Below are 17,638 nucleotides of genomic sequence, written 5' to 3' on the forward strand. Positions count from 1 at the left end.
CCTTCCTGAATCCCTTAGGGCGCACACGTGTGTGCACACACACACATCACCTCTCCTAGGAAGCCTTCCTGAATCCCTTAGGGCGCACACGTGGGCGCACACACACATGCACGCGCGCGCACACACATGCACGCACGCACACACACACGCACGCACGCACACACACATCACCTCTCCTAGGAAGCCTTCCTGAATCCCTTAGGTGCTCTGCCCTGTGTTCCTATAGAACCCTGTGGATACTACCAGAGGATCCAGGACACCCTTGAAAGAGCAGTGCACCCTGCATTTAGAGCATCAGAAGGGAATAAACAGCTCAAAAACCGGATTAGAAGACAGAAATGCTAGAATCACAGCATTCGATTTGTCAAAAGAAAGAGCAAAGTATAGTTAAGCAAAAAAGCCCACATGGAACGTGCAAATCTCAGGCTGTCGATATTGACTGATGTAACCAGGAGTTCAATGACAGGTGAAGGGATTTTATACTTCCATCTCAATAATCTAAATGTGTTTTAAAAGGCAAAAATGTGAAGTCTGGTTATATGAGCATAGAGAAAATGAAAGCCTACTACTAAATTATAAAAGAGAGCCTATGTTATTAAAAAAAAAAAAAAACAACTCTGTCGTTAGTCTATTTAAGGAAAAGTGCAAAAATCCAGGGACAAGTCCTAACCTACACAGTGAGGTGGACTAGATAGATATCCCCTCAGAAGCAACGAACTGATACTACTTGAAAACAACCAACCAGAACAACTTAAAATTTAGCCTAAAATCTTTCTGGACTTGAATTTCATTTCTAAAGTTTAGTACCTCTAATGTAATTAGTGGGTCTCCTAAAACTCCCAAGCTAGTACTTTGCATATGCAAAAATACACTGACCTAAATTGCTAATTATCTCTGTGACATCTCACTTTGTGGGAGACTTTCTGCAAACATGTGAGAGCTGAGCATATCTTAAAACAGAAAACTTTTGTTGAGTTTCCATGAGAGTCTAGACAATGAAACAATTCTGAAGAGGGGGATGGGGGTGGTTAAAGAAAGAAGGAACAGAAGTATTGTTTAAAAAAGAAAAAGTTCTACTCCAAACCTAAAACCACAGTAAGACCAAAACCACTGAGTTTACTAACTGTTACATCTAAGACTGTTTGCCTGTACAATTATTATCTATGGTACACTAAAAAGATAAGACTGAAGGGAGCAAGATTTACTTTTGAAATCTAAAAGTGTTCCATCTCCTTTTCCTGTCTTTAATCACCTATCTCCTCCCCAGTAAGCGTCAAAGTCCAAGCAGAAAGACATTCTTCTATGCTTAGTTCTCTCAGCAAAAGTGTCAGCTCAGAGACGTCCACGGAGTTTCTGGGACACACCTGACCAAATAAATCATCCTGTCAAACTGTGACCACCCCTTAAATCAGGTCATATTTTCAGGTCCCCAACTAGTTCTGGAATTTAAGTATAACTCTAAGTTGATAACAATATACTGTAAGTTGAAGCTTTATTTAGGTTCCAGTGCTGATTTAAAAATCAGTATGTTGAACAAATTCAGGTTCCAAGAGGGTTGTATCATCTTTGTGAAATTCAATGAATTTTATCCTCATCTTTGTTCTCTTTTACTTAGGGTCTTCCAATAAGCCACCATGGCTCAGACAGTAAAGCGTCTGCCCACAACACAGAAGACCCAGGTTCGATCCCTTAGTCGGGAGGACTTCACTTACTGAGCACCTTCACTTTTTCACTTTTAGGGTCTTCCAACTATGAAGTAGCTCAGATGGTAAGGATTCTGCCTGCAATGCAGGAGATCCAGGTTCGATCTCTGGGTCAAGAAGATCCCCTGGAGATGGGAATGGCAATCCACTCCAGTATTCTTGCTGGAGAATTCCACGGACAGAGGAGCCTGGCAGGCTACAGCTGATGGGGTTGCAAAGAATCGGACAGCACTGAGCAACGAATCCTTTTCCAGCTATGAAGTAGAAAGGGGCAAGGAAGCCAGCCAGGCAGCTGCTGTGTGTAGATATACACATATATACATACGTGCCCTCCCTCTCTCCCCACGCCTTCTCCACCCCCCGCCCAGCTCCAACTATTTGAACTAGGCAGAAGCTAGTTCAAATGGAAGATAAGCCTGCCTTGGTAAATAGCTAAGGAGAAAGTTGGGAAGGAGAAAAAAAAAAAATCTAGCTTCCCAGGAATAGGAAATTTAATCCCAAAATGTAGAAAAAAGCCATCACCTTTCTGAAGGCAATTTTTTCACATCTGCAAAACAGGCCTCATGCAAGAAGGAAGGTTAAAAAGCTAACCAGAGCACAACCACCCAGCAGTTAGCCCATACCTGTAGCTTTCCACCTCCCTCTCTGGACTACTGTCTTCACTCTAAAAAACCAAGGAGAGAAAAATAAGTGGACCATGCCTGTATTTCTCACAATTCCAGATACATAGCTTCTTTTCAAACAAAAAAGCCCCTTTGTCACCGAGACTGAAGGTAAACACTCCCTCTCCCAATGTGAAAGTACACAACACACAATCACATTAACACCTCCAAGTTAATTTAAGAACACCATCTAGTTAAAAATGGAGAACTAAAGAGCTAAGAGGTTTATTAAAAAGATGCTTACCCCCAAATGTCACCACAAATAGCAAATCAATGACTAGAATTTATGAGACTGAACTATAGCACATCTAGGTCACCAGAACAATCACTTTTAGCATCTGCTCTTGGGTGGGAACTACCATAAAGCTAGAGGCTGTATAATCCTTTCAGCAGTTAAAGTGACAGTCGCCCAGTCGTGTCAGACTCTTTGCGACCCCATGGGCTATACAGTCCATGGAATTCTCCAGGCCGGAACACTGGAGTGGGTAGCCTTTCCCTTCTGCAGGGAATCTGCCCAACCCAGGGATCGAACCCAGGTCTCTCGCATTGCAGGAGGATTCTTTACCAGCTGAGCCACAAGGCAAGCCCTGAGCAGTTAAAGATCGTGTTATTAATGTGAAGAAGCCATGCTATTTCCCCAAAGCAATTGTCCTGAACAGGCTGGTGCTAGGTATAAGACTCTTCAAAAGTAACCCGCAGTTCCCGCCTTGTAAATGCATACTGATGGCCCCAGGAAAGTGGTGAACCACTGAAACCAAAAAAAAAAAAAAAAAAAAAAATCAGAAGATGGGAAGTTAACTGAAGGTAAAAGCAGACAGAGGAACCAAAACACCAATCTACTTCATTTTTACACATATGGAACAATCTTTCAAGTAAAGACTGATTCTATAAAAGTTGCCCAAATTCCTACAAAAGTCCATCTAAATGCCTGCCAGCTGTACTTCTGTCTGGCCCCGGCTACAGAGAACTGCAGAAAGTCACCAAGTCTACGCTGGAAAGTGTCAAGAATTCTGAAAGACAAAGCCAGAACCAGAACTCACCATGAGACACTGCACTCTACCTACCCTCATTGAACTCAAAGACATTTCTTCACTGGCATAAAATGGGTGCATGAATACTTAACTGACGCTTCATACAGACTTAACCAGTCTCCAATTTTGCTAATGAATTAATGATGCTTCCAACCATCTTAATGTAAAGTTTACACTAAGACATACACACACAAAAACTAAAAGCACTCTCCTGGACCTGCCTACATCATCAAAAGTTATTAAGAAGAAGTTCATAACACCTCATTCACTCCTGTATCATTATGGCCATTCCAAGGTGGGGACTACTCTCAGAATTCAGAAGCTAAAGTAATCTACTGAATACATGAGGAATTCTAATTTCAGTGCCCACAGTCCATCTCTCTTGAGAAACAGAGAACCCATCCAGGCCGCACAGACTTGTACAGGGACAGTGTGTCTTGCTTGAGTGCTTCTTAAGACAGTAGAGAACAAGCTAAATGTCTACTTGTCAGGTTTATTCTGGAAGATATAAAGGGCAGATAAAAGACCAAGGAGTCATGTTTCCCGATATATTGCATGGAACAGCTGAGAAACACTACTGTTGTGTGACCCTGTGAGACCAGACCCATACTGCATGCTGGCTGGGGAACCTCCAGGACACAAAGAGCTAAACGCAGGCTGGGGTTGTTAAGGAGGAGCAATCACATTAAAGTAGGAAGGACACACGTCAAGGCCCCAGCGAGCATGTCAGCCCTGCAGGGACTAGGAACGCCTAAGTGCAGAGCCAGGAGAGAAGGAAAACGGAATTATTTATTTAAACACACACACATAAGTAGGAGATTAATCATCCTACTAAGTCACCCAAAGACTTTTTAAAGGAAACTTAAGCGCACAAAAAAGGACACACTGTCTTCCTCCACACAGGCCCTCGTCACTTGAAGGAGGACAGTGCGAAGATTAATACACAAGAAGGTGTTTTCTTTAAAAAGCTTTGTCATTCCAGTTTTACTTTTCTTACATTCTGTTGCCTTGTCTGTAAAATAACAGGAACGCTGTGGGGAGACAGGAAAACTATGTGGAAATTAAAAGCTCTAGGCTTGAGGGATCTTCTCTAACTGATATTCTTTTTCTTTCTCTTAGTATTCATGCACTCATCTGGCTGTGCTGGGTCTTAGTTGTGGCGTGCGAACTCTTAGTGGAATCTAGTTTCCCAACCAGGGATCGAACTTGGGAGCACGGAGTCCCGGCCATTTGACCACCAGAAAAGTCCCTAGGTTTGAATTTTCTACATCTTTCATTTATGTAGGGAACCAAACAAAATGCATTGCAAGCTGTGCGGAAGCCTGAACTGCCTTTGCTCTATGCTTCCCTGCTCCACAAAGTCTGTTTCCATTAACATCATCTTCATATTCTCAATCACCATGTGTGGAGGCACAGAAGTAGTCTCAAAGAGGGGTAAAAAAGAAGAGTCAAGGGAGAAAAGGAGCACCAAAAAGGTCGGTGGGGCTGGGGTGAGGGGGCAACGGACAAGGGTGGGGGCAAGACGGCACTGAGGGAAACGAGCAGCACTGTGTGCCTGTGATATTCACATGTTCAAAGCATAGCCTGCTCGAATTAAAATTATACTTTGCAAGTCAATGGGACAGAGGACTCTGAAAGACAAAGTACTTATCCCACAACACACAATCTGGAAAGCATTTATATTTGGTTTTGGACTGTATCTTGGAACTTTTATATGATCTTGACATGTTTCAAGGATGCAAGAGTCAATGCACAGTATCTCCTCTCACAAGGAGATCTGATAGGAAAGGTCTCAGATCTCCTACACACCTCCCACAGTGTAGGCAAGGGAATGAACCTTATTTCTTAGAGTTTTCTGCTGGCCTGTATGTTGAAGAACAGAACACAGTCCTTCAAAGGAAGAGAGAGAGAATCAACTGACTCCACCAACAGCTCTTACACCTTGTGCACTGAGGCAGACTCCAGATACAGAGGCTGGCACCAGGCTCAGTGATGCTCAGACCTGCATGAGGCCTAAACCCGTGACTCCAGCCTCACCAGCATGACTCACTAACCACTGTGAGCAAGTGCTCTTAACAATACCTGGACATGATTAATATATTAATAATACAGCAGGGAGCTAAAGAGGAACGGAACAATGATCCAGATGAGGGGTTTTTGAAATGTTTTTAAATGAAGTGTTTTCCCCATAAACAGAAACGTAAAGCTGTTCAGGTGGCACACAGACAGAGGCAAGCCAGATCCTACCTGTTTGCCTATTCTGGCCCTCAGGGTAACCGTAGGTCTCCTGGGAAATTTGATTAACAGGTCTGGATAATTCAAAACAATAGATAATTCACCAATTTTATGTCTAGCTTTGAGATGAATAGTTTCTTGAACAGATTTTTCTCTTTGAATCTAACAGGTTATCACAAATCAAGGAATTTAAGATGCCATCAATGGCAGTAAGTGTGTGCATCCTCAAACCAATGGGATATGTATTTAAAATCTGTACACCAGAAAGTAGGGAGAAATGTCCAGTCATGTTCAAGAGGCTACAATTACAAAAGTTAACATGTTTTGAGTATTTACTGTACACCATGTGGTGCTTTTTGGTCCTTTATATATTTAATCCTCCTGCCTATTCTATCTCTATTTACAGACAAGATGAGGCACAAAGGAACGTAGTAACTCTCAAGATCACATGAATCCAGGCAACAACGCAGCTGGATGGAATACAGAGAGAGGCGGTTGGACCCTTGACTGAAAGAAAGCCTGACAGACACACTGAAACCCACTGTCAATTCTCGTCTCCAAGTCCCATCTTTCCCAGAGCCTCTCCTTCACTGCAGTTGTCTATAAGGAAGATCCTGTGCAGAAACCACAGAAAAGACTGCGTAAACGCTGAGCTCCCTAAAACCAAATCTGACCATTTTTCTAAGGCAAATCTTCTAAGTAGGTATATGTCCGAAGTCTCAACGGTCCTGAGAGATTGGACTGGGGTTAGCAAGAGTACTAGAGTACTCTTGCCTGGAGAATCCCATGAATGGAGCAGCATGGTGGGCTGCAGTCCATGGGGTCGCTAAGAGTCTGACACGACTGGGCGACTTCACTTTCACTTTTCACTTTCATGCACTGGAGAAGGAAATGGCAACCCACTCCATTGTTCTTGCCTGGAGAATCCCAGGGACAGGGGAGCCTGGTGGGCTGCCATCTGTGGGGCCGCACAGAGTCGGACATGACTGAAGCGACTTAGCAGCAGCAACAGTGAAAACTTCCTGTTACTAAGGAGACGTGTGACTCTGATCAAGTTCATTAACATCTCTTAAGGGTCAGTCTCCCCACCTGTAAAAGAGAACTTAACTTTAAGCCCCCTCAAAAGGAACCAAATGGATGCCCAGAATATAACCAAGTCACTGTACAAGTCTCTAAGTGGAAGAGGAAACAAATAATAGGAATGACTTACGAAAATTGTGCTCCTTTAAAAAATGTCTGTTACTTTTTAGATTGCATGCAATGCCCTCCTGTCTTTCTTTCTCCTCCTGTTATGTGGCTGGGTCAGTAAGAACGTTGGGCTTACTGCTTTGGAAAACTGCATGTTCTTCCACTCCCATACCCTAAAAAGCCAAATAGCCAGATGAAAGGATCAACTCTGGAAGCTATCCTACCTAACCAAGCTCTTCCTGATGCAAAACCCCACCGGGATTAGTGCTAAATCCAGTGGGGTTTGCCCAGATTGGCCACTCTGTTTTCCTCAGGAACCTGTAGCAGGGGGATGGCAGTTGCCACCAGATCCTAATCCAGGATCTTGGGCACACATGCCACAACCAATAGTGAGCAGAATCCACCTCAGTGACCTGAGTATTCAATGAAATAAAATGTGTAAAAGAACTCAGCAGCAAATAGGTGGACGCAAGACTGAGAAACTATCTAACCACTAACTGTGTCGCTCATCTGTAAAACAGAGGCGATTCGGGAAACAAAACAGATGCACCGAAACACCAAAAAAAACGCCCTGCTGTCACTCCTCACTCCCAGACCATCTCCTCCCACAAAGCAAACTGTTTCACATCAAGCAGCTCAGGTCCTGCACTGCGCCAGGCCTAGTTCTGACCTGTCTTGGTCAGCAGGGATAAACTCGACCCTTTCTCTGTGGGGTGTATAAAACCATTTCCCCGCCTTACAACACTTGCTCTGTGGCTACTATTTCCATGATTCAGACTCAAGTTTGGGGTTTCTGATTCTTTACTGACTGAGTCATCTGTGTGTGTCCTCTCTGTGACCCTAGGAGAGAAGTTTATAAACAGATCTCAACCTCATCTCCTTCACCACTGGCCAGTATGCTCATCTTTTCTTTAGAGGCAACAACTTTTCTCCAGCTTAAAAAAAAAAAAAAAGTGGTAAAAAATACATACACAGGGATTTTCCAATGCAGAGGGGCATGGGCTCAATCCCTGGTCAGGAAACAAAGATCCCACATGCTGTGAGGTAGAGCAGGGTCAAACAAAACAAAAAATTTACCAAAGATCCCACATGCTGTGAGGTAGAGCAGGGTCAAACAAAACAAAAAATTTACCATCTAACCATTTTTTAGTATACACTTCCCTGGTGGTTCAGATGGTAAAGTGTCTGCCTGCAATTCGGGAAATCCGAGTTCAATCCCTGGGTTGGGAAGATCTCCTGGAGAAGGAAATGGCAACCCACTCCAGTATTCTTGCCTGGAAAATCCCATGGATGGAGAAGCCTGGTAGGCTACAGTCCACGGGGTCGCAAAGAGTCGGACACGACTGAGACACTTCACTTTCACTTTCAGTAGTGTTAACACTATTATGCAATACAGCAACACTTAAAAAAAAAAAAAACATGATAGTTATAAACATTTTCTTGTGAGTAGCGCATATTTAATAATTAAGAGTCAGAACTGGTATAAAGCCTGACTTTGCCAATATCTGTATGTAGAAATCAATAAAAATAACACCTATTTGACAAAGCCAACATAATGATTAAATCTTCTGAAACTGTTACAAAAAGTGGTCCACAAAATAGAACGGTGTCAAAAAAAAAAAAGTTAGATTGTGGTGAGCTGGGCTCTGTTCTTCCTTTCCCTGATCTGCAGTTTCATCTCCTGCTGAGTCACATGATCTTTTCACATGATTACATGGAAACAAGAGTTCACCTCCATTCCATTTTGGAGGTGCTCTGGTGAGGCAGACAGGAAATGCAAAATACATTAAAAAAAAAAACCTCTTCATACTTCCTTCCCAAGTACCTCTATCTCTAAGTAATTCTCAAATCCCCATTAAGTACTCCCCTCTCCTCCCCACCCAGCTCTCTGTTTGGGGAGGGTGGGGGCAGTGAATAAGAATCTCGTTCTGCCTTCAGCTCCTCCTGTTTCCTTGGCAGCACTGTCAGTCCTGGCCAACAAAACTGCCTGATGGAGCAGGAGCAATTGACATATGGTGGCTAAGCTTACATGTAGCTTTCTCTGGGCAGAACTGCTAACTCTTCTACTGTATCTTTCTAGTTTGAACCCAATGTTCCAGTGATAACAATGTTAAATATTTGCCTAGTGGCTTCTTCACCATCTCAGCCACCAGGGAAGCCCCAAGTGGCTTCCACCTCCAAAGACACAGCAGTCGGAGGCAGCGCAGGGTCCCCATGGTGTGGAAGAAGTCGGGGCACTGGGGAGAGAGGGCCTCGGGGCCTGACCCACTGCCGGAGCACCTAATCGCAGGGCTCAGCCCTTCTCCTGCCCCAGAATCCTCGCGTAGCCTCTGCTGAAATCTGGCATGTTCGGAGACCACCAGTTCCGCCTTGGTTCCCCTGCCCTGCCGTAAGGCCAGATCTGTCTCATCTAGTGAGTCACTGCTGCTCCTCTCTCCAACTGCATTTTGATTTCAGCCCACTTGTGCAGCTCATGAGGGCTGTGCCATATGTTAGTACCATGTAGGCAGAATGTGACTGATTCTTTCCCCCTAAAACACTGTCAAGAGTTACTTTTTAAATTACCTTATAATCTTGATGTCTCTGAAGAGTCATTTCTGTAATACACAACCTTCTGGAGATGACTTTATAATTATTCTTCTGAGTGCTCAAAAGAGATTCTTCAGCATTTTTAGTCCCATTTTCCAGATGAGGAAACTAAAGTGAAGATACCAGATCGAGTGACGCAGGTTCCACAGCCAGCCAGTGAAACTTGTACATTCTGGAGTCACAGGGCTTTATTTGGTAAAATACACCTGCTTGCAAAATGTGCTTTTTTTGTGGGGGGAGGAGGCACACTCAAAATATTAGTTTGCTTTTATTTTCTGAGGTGATTATTAAACTTTAGGCATAACAACTACTTGGAATTTACTGGCTAATTCTTGTGACTGGTCTCCTGACATCCACCTGAGTAGGTGAAAGAGAAAAGGACTGAATGAGATATGGACCACAAATGTTTTTCTAAGGCAGAGATCATAAATGGGTGAAACTAACATTTTGAGAGTAAAAGAAATATATCTGGCTTACAGATTCACCTACCATCACCATGTTCCCTAAAAACTTTAAAAAGGGCGGGGCTACACCTGCCTACTCTAGGCAATGTGGCTCTTCTCCAGCAATAATTGTTGCTGGTTTTGATAGTTCAGCTTCCCTCAGGACGGTCTCTTTAAATCTTCCCTTTCGGGTCATATGCTCTTCATTCCAGTAACTGAGCTAGCGGTTTGACTGCCACTGCATTAAGATCTTTCTACTCTGATAAACAACAAGGTCCTACTGTACATAGCACAGGGAACTATAATCAATATCCTGTGATAAACCATAATAGAAAAAATATGAAAAAGTGTATATATATATATATATATATCACTTGCTGTACAGCAGAAATCAGCACAACACTGTAAATCAAATATACTTTAATAAAAATTTTAAAAAATCTTTCTAGTCTTCAACAGACATCACTTGCAAAATATAAAAAATGATCTTAAGTATGTGTATCAATACTGACAACTATATATGCACTTTGAATCCAGCAACTCCAGTTCTAGAAATACAGCCTCCAAATAAACTTATACTTGACATACACAAAAGGCCATTCATAAGGACATTGTTTATAACAGCAAAAAAGGTAAACACATACGCCTATCAGTTGGATCCTGGTTAAATAAACTGTAGTGAAAGTGAAAAGTGAAGTCACTCAGTCGTGTCCAACTCTTTGTGACCCCATAGACTGTAGCCTACCAGGCTCCTCTGCCCATGGGAATTTCCAGGCAAGAGTACTGGAGTGGGTTGCCAGTAGTATAGAGACACAATACCTCTGTAGCTATTAAACAGAAAAAGGTAGTTCCAGTGTACCACTAAGTATTGATCAGGAGGGTGTATTTATACAGGAAAGGACTGGGAACTCCTTTGTGTCCAGTGGCACTTTCACCGCCAGGGCCTGGGTTCAATCCCTGGAACTAAGATTCCACAAGCAGCACAGTTTGACCAAAAAAAAAAAAAAAAAAAAGAATAAATAGAATATTTATAAAACAGAATAGAGTATCTCTCGAAAGATAAAGAAACATTGCTAGCACGGTTGCAGCAATGGAATACTGACTGAATCACCCACATATGGACACGCTGTATCTATTTTACAGAAAAATTTTTTTTTTTTTTTTTTTTTTTTTAAGAAAACTCTGGGAAGTTATGAGGGACAAAGTAAAGAAAAATCCTAACTCAATCTGTAACTCAACAATGTCCTTATGAATGGCCTTTTGTGTATGTCAAGTATAAGTTTATTTGGAGGCTGTATTTCTAGAACTGGAGTTGCTGGATTCAAAGTGCATATATAGTTGTCAATATTGATACACATACTTAAAAAATCTCAAGCATTTTGTTTTTCTATTTTTTTTCCTGCTTTCCAGAAACGTGTGGAAACAGCCAATGTCCAGGTGAACCAGCAGTATACCCACCACGTGTGAGCTGAGGAATTACACCATGTGAAGTTATTCCAGCAACTTAACTGACTGCAAACCTTATAGCCAGCCTATTTACAGGGCCTGGAGCTATTTTCAATCACTCAGCTGTATATATATGTGTACATTTCTTCAATCAATCCTTCCTGCCAGGCAGAGTGCAACATTAGCTGGATTCCAGTAAGGAAGGCTAGGGACAGGGTGAGATAATATGTCAAAACAAGTTCTATAAATACAGCTTTTGGCCTAGTATCTCAGAAAGGGATCAAAACAGCTTCAAGCTTAAATAGAAAAATCCTACAGTCCTGCAGGAGGAGGAGATGGGAGGAGAAGGGGACGACAGAGGATGAGATGGTTGGAGGGCATCACCGACTCGATGGACATGAGTTCGAGCCAGCTCCAGAAGGTGGAGGACAGGGAAGCCTGCTGTGCTGCAGTCCATGGGGGCACAGAGTCGACATGACTGAGGGGCTCAGCTGAACAGTCCTGCCATACCTTACCTGAAGTCTCTAGAGAACAAGCGAGGCCAGGGATCTGGAATCCTGCTTCTCACACCGTATCTTGTCTCCTTCTTCCTAATCTCAGGAAGTTAACGTCAAATTTGAGGTATCACTGAAGTCAGCGTCTTCCTATCTCTTCCCTTATCTTATCCCCACACTCCCAAATACATCAATAGTCTCTCACTGAGCTCACTTCAACTCTTAGGCAAACATGCCCAATATGCATCACATTCAACGGTCCCTCCACAGCCTAGCATCTAACTCCTACCATCTCCAAAATCCCTGACCAAGAAGCCAGGAACCCTGCCTGCACCACCTGCCCCAACCTCAACCTCAGCACATGGCGCTCAAGCAGGACAGCTCCATATGGCCTTGTCTCAGGAGGCGTGTCCTCTTCTGTCGGAAAGCAGGAAACTCTACTCAACCTCTTTCTGTTAAGGTCATAATTCCACAAAACCAGAAACCACTTTGTTCCGTGCAGATGCTCCCTGAGATACAAAAATTATACCTTTGCTTCAGCCAATCAGGGCATGTGTTCAGCATGGCTTGATTCATCCCAAAGGATGTGCAGCCCTAGGGCAAATTCTAAATCTCTTTAATACTGTCACTTTTTAAAAAAGTGACTTCAATTATCATGCTTTCATCACTCTCGAACTGCACTCCTAAAAGTGCTTCTCACATTTAAACACCCATTTATATGATCTCTGTCACCTCCTTCAAATCACTTCTAAAAAATCCCACTGTTCCACAAAATTAAACTTGTCAGTGCTTTGATTTCATTTTTACAAAAACAAGCTCCTTACAAAATGTGAGAGCTATCCATCAAAAAATGCACATAGAGAACACCTAACTCTCAAAGCAGAGGGGGTACAAAAAAGGCCCAATCCTTGTCCCTGTTCAGAAGACAAGATTTATGCAAACAACAAACGTCGGACAGCATATATATAAGGGAAAAGCATATATGGTCGGGGGAAATCTGTCATCAATTCAAGAGAGACAAACACTGCAGGAGAGCGGGTTCTTCCTTTGCTGTCTAAATCAAACTTCTGCGCTAGTTAATCACACTGTCTAAGATTAGAACAACATTTTTGCTACCCTCCACTGAAATTACTCTGCCTACCAATAATTCTACCATCATCATTTCTTTTAAATATATTTATTATCCTGTTACCATCACACAGATTACAGCTAATGGATCAGGCAAAATTTGCCAGGCTTCACTCCCCATGCTCCCCTACGAAGGCATCTCTTAAAGACGGGCAGTGTAGGGCCCCAGAGTTAGAGAAGCTAAAATTAACTCTGCTTTCAGTATCTTCAACACACAGTCTGGCACTAGCAGAGATAAATTAGTAATCTGGGGTATACTTTGCAGGCTCACTACTTTACTTGCCTTCCAGCTTCTTATCAATAAATGAATTAGCTGACAGTGACCTGCAAAACCAAAGTCATATATTGTAGTCATTTTTAGAAGGAAATTCTAAAATGAAACGGGTTAGATGACTCATGATTCAAAAATCTCCAAAATAAAATTCAGAATGTTAATAAAATTAATAGTCAAATATGGACTACGAGCCAGTAATACACCCTACCCTCCAACTCTGGAGTCACACCACTGCTTTCTAGTCCCAATTTTGACCTTACTAGCCACGTTTAGCTTTGGGTAAATTGCTTAACTTTTTTATAGGTTACCTCATCTGGCAAATGGTCACAGCAACTGTATCTACTTTAGAAGATGTTTGTTTGAATTTAAAAATCCATGTATATACAGCATTTAGAACCGTGCCTGGCACACAGAGGGTACTCAATAAACTTCTGCTATCATGATTATCCCAAGCACTGAGGCTGGCGCCTATGGTAGGACATGATTGTTTCTCTTCAAAATTGAGCACCTGAGATATTTTTCTATTATTTTTCAAATTCTTTTTCTATCCAGTTTGTTACAGAATATTGAACAGAGTTCCCTGTGCTATACAGTAGATCCCTGTTGGTTATCTACTTTAGATACAGCAGTGTGCGGATGTCAACCCCAGCAAAATGGGGCACCTAAGATTATACAGAAATACCTGTTAGAAAGAGAGGGAGGGATGGAGATACGAAGGCAAAGACTGGCAGACAAATCTTCAACTGCGTCTGTTAAGAGTCCAGCGTAAGTGTAACCTTCTTTACAAAAGACTGAACCACTTGTTCTAAAGCACTTATTTATTTATAAACATTTATTTATTACCCTCATCAATGGAAGCATACAATGAAAAAAATACCAACTAATAAAACGAGACCAGAGAAATTATAAAGGTTTTTAAAAGATCAAGAACAAAGGAAAAGCTGAAATAAGAGATGTGCTAAATCATGGTGTCCTTTACTGAGACTGAGCTCTAAACTCTGAGAGCTGCCGCTGATTTTAATCTCCAGTGACAGCCCCTAAAGAGAGTATACAGCGACTCATGGTATAAATGAGAAAACATTAGTAGAAAGGTAAAATGAGACAGGGACTAAGAGTTGCCAAGGAGAAGGTGAAGTCGACTCAATGACACACTCAACAGAATTTCAGAAAGTCATTAAGTAATGGGACCCATGAGAGACTTAGTACCAAGTCCCAGGCCCTACACAAATACACACCCCTGAAGCCGACAACGGACAAGTCACAGGCAAACAAGTCACAGGACAACAGACTCTAAGGGACTGAAAGGCAGACTGCATCAGTGAACAGTCACACGGAGCCCTGCAGCCACACTACACAGCCACAGAAGCAGCTGCCTCAGTGAACGCATTTCCCCAGCATTTAAAGTCCTCTACTTTCCTCACCAGCCAGTTACAAATATGTGCAGCGAAGTGTCTCATCCCTACTCAGCTGACAAGGTCTATTCCCAACTTGGCATGCTTATGGCTCATGGGGGGTTGGGGGAGGGGAGTAAAAGGCAAGTGTAAAACAAAGAAACCAACTTGAATTCAGACTTGAGTTGACCAAGAATGAGGTATGTATTTCTGGCTAATTAGAATACCTTACAACAAAGCAAGAGAGTACTCCTTAAATGTATAACAAACCCAATACTCTTTGGAATAACCTGAACTCTTGTCTACATGTCATGTCCTTAAATAGCCATGACACCAAAAAAATATCACGAGCCTTCTGTAAGGCCAGACTAGACAAAGCCCTCTGAAACGGTGCAAACAGCATCGTCACTGCAAAGCCCAGAGAAATGGGGCATTTCCCAGTTCCTTTCCCAGGAAAAGGTCAAAGGAAGAGGTTTAGCCCCTACTTATAAAAGTGAGTGTTAGTCACTCAGTTGTGTTGGACTCTTTGAGACTCCATGGACTGTTGCCCGACAGGCTCCTCTGACCATGGGATTCTTCAGGCAAGAATACTGGAGTCAGTAGCCATTCCCTTCTCCAGGGGATCTTCTGGACCCAGGGATCGAACCCGGGTCTCCTGCACTGCAGGCATATTCTTTACAGTCTGAGACACAGGGGAGCCCCTCTTACAAAAAGATGCGTATGAGATCATTTCATAAGGAGGTAGATGTCTCAGCCTTTTTTTACTCAATTCTTATATCAGGAAATTCACATGCCAGGAAAAGAATTCACTTTCACCCCGAAGAACTGGGCTTTGTGACTAGTGAAAAACAAAAGGGAAAAAATGCTACTACTTTAATGAGAAAAGTTTCTAAGAGAACAAAGTCACTTCTGACACTATATTTATCAGTCTGGCATCCTATCCCTAATATACTTTGTTAAATAATACAAATCCTTCCTCCTCACCCCACCCCCAAGATTCTGAAACATTCTTTACCATTTATAACTGACAAAACACTACAAAACAAGGCAAACGGGTCACCTCTTTAATCTGAAAACTCAGTCCCCGACAGAAATGTACAAAGACAGATGCATGCAGGTAAGAGCACAGACAGATGCATGCAGGTAAGAGCACAAACTGCAAGCTGCAGCTGGGCCCTGAGCCGGCCCAAGCCAGGATGGGCCGACCCTGGCGCTGCGGGACAAATATAGAAAGCTGAAAAGCGGAGCAGCAGCTTCAGCAGAACAGATCCTGTGCCGGAGGGAGGAGCAGGGACCTGAACAGCTTTATCCATACATGGCTGCTGAAAGGGGGCCGCCAGTGAAAGCCCAATTATCTCACACACATGCATTGTGTTCACATGCTCCAGACAAAAAACAGAAACACACAGGCTGCTACTTGAAGAAAGGTTTGAGATTCTATTTCAGCCAAGGAAGCTCCCAATAATTTCAGTCACTTATACATCAAGAATCCCCCTGCCACAGGAGACAGGAAAGACACTGTGAGCACTTTAGCAGGGCAGGGTCTTACCCGATCAGCAGCAGCCACCACAAGGTTTAATTTGTCATTTAAATTCTGGAATTTAACACGCAAAAAAGGTTATTCCCCATCTGTGTGAAGGCCCCTCGGCTGGTGTCTTCAGCATGAAAGTATCATTCCAACTCTAAGACTATGTTTCGGGTCTCTTGTGCTCTTCTGATTTACAAGTTAAAATAAATCCTGATATAACTTGTACAATGTATAACTTTTAAAATGTATTTCCCAAGATGCTAGCTTATATAATCAAACATCAAATGTTTATGTTCTAATAAAAAATAAATTAAAAACAACAACAACAACAGTTTATGTTCTAAAAATTATTCTACTTGGAACAACTCATTCACATTCATCTCAATGTAAAGCACATATGAAAAGCTTCATTTGTGGCCAGAGTAAACTCTCCACAGATAAGAAATGCACGGTTTAAAAAAAAAAAAAAGGGCGGGGGGGGGGCGGCCAGAGAATGAAAGAAATGTGTTGTTGATGGCCTCAAAAGATTCTGTACTTTAGCTCTCAATGAATCAACCAATACTTAGTGTGCATTTTAATATCTTTGATGACAAAACACTTGCTAAGTCACCCAGTCATGAAGGGAAGACAGCACTGCCTAGCTCCTCTCTATCACTGAAATGCCTGCCTTACGCGTGTGCACAATCCTCCAGCTTACGGGACATAAATACTCAAACATACTGGGTAGCACCCCAGCAAAATGCTTTCCCTAAAACTCAGAAAAGGAAAACCTTTCAAATCCTTAAAATTAATTGGTCCACCGTAATTATTTACTTTACTGTATTTCATAAGCAAACTAACCATTTGAAATCTTCTCTGTGCCTTCTGTACATAACTCAGTACTGATGAGCAGAAGGCCCAATCACAGATGAACTGATCTCTCAACCCCACCTCCTGGATCCCCTAGTGCAAGGCAGAGCCTTGTCCACACCGTTTGATGTGCTTGCAAAAGAGCACAGCAGGATTCCAGCAGTAGAGGCAGTCCAGGCATGCCCCACAAAATGCAGGTGTGCAACTGTTCAATGTTTTATTAAAAACCTCTTAGCTGTGTTGGTGGCTTATACACTTAATTTATTCTGACCGGGCCTATTACAGCAACTTTGATTTCCCAAAATGTAGCATACTGTGGACTAATATGCTACTTTCTGGATGACATCACAGCTTTAATTATCCATTAAGATTACTTATGTAAAAATAAACACAATGCAAAACATCACAACTATATACACCAAGGGTGATTAAAGTATAACCACAAAATCAACATGGCTAAACACACCTATAGTTTGGCCTTTGGCAAGTCATTTCTTTTCTGATACCCACATTCTCAGGTGAAAAACGGCATTGGGCCAGATCAGGAGTCCGTGTTTAGGGTCCACAGACCTACAGAATTCCCGGGTATTTCATGGATTCCATAAATTTTACTATATTATGTGCAAAATTTTACATATATATGCAAAAAAATTTATGTACTTAAATTGCATTTGTAG

General features: G+C 42.3%; 1 protein-coding gene across 19 annotated transcripts in view; it reads right to left on the reverse strand.

Annotated features, from left to right (window-relative positions):
- CELF1 (CUGBP Elav-like family member 1) overlaps positions 1-17,638 on the reverse strand; it is a 67,879-nt gene that overhangs the window by 31,638 nt on the left and 18,603 nt on the right. For 5 of the 19 annotated variants that reach the window (XM_040259259.1, XM_040259252.1, XM_040259251.1 and 2 more), the window contains exon 1: positions 2,327-2,799. The exons of 3 other annotated variants lie outside the window; for them this stretch is intronic. The gene's annotated coding sequence lies outside the window, so the exon portion shown is untranslated. Of the gene's footprint in view, positions 1-2,326; positions 2,802-17,638 lie in introns of those variants that run through there. 11 more of the 19 variants (XM_040259264.1, XM_040259266.1, XM_040259261.1 and 8 more) reach the window with 4 other exon arrangements.

The sequence above is a fragment of the Oryx dammah genome, unplaced genomic scaffold (assembly GCF_014754425.2).
Source record: "Oryx dammah isolate SB20612 unplaced genomic scaffold, SCBI_Odam_1.1 HiC_scaffold_17, whole genome shotgun sequence".
NCBI lineage: Eukaryota > Metazoa > Chordata > Mammalia > Artiodactyla > Bovidae > Oryx > Oryx dammah.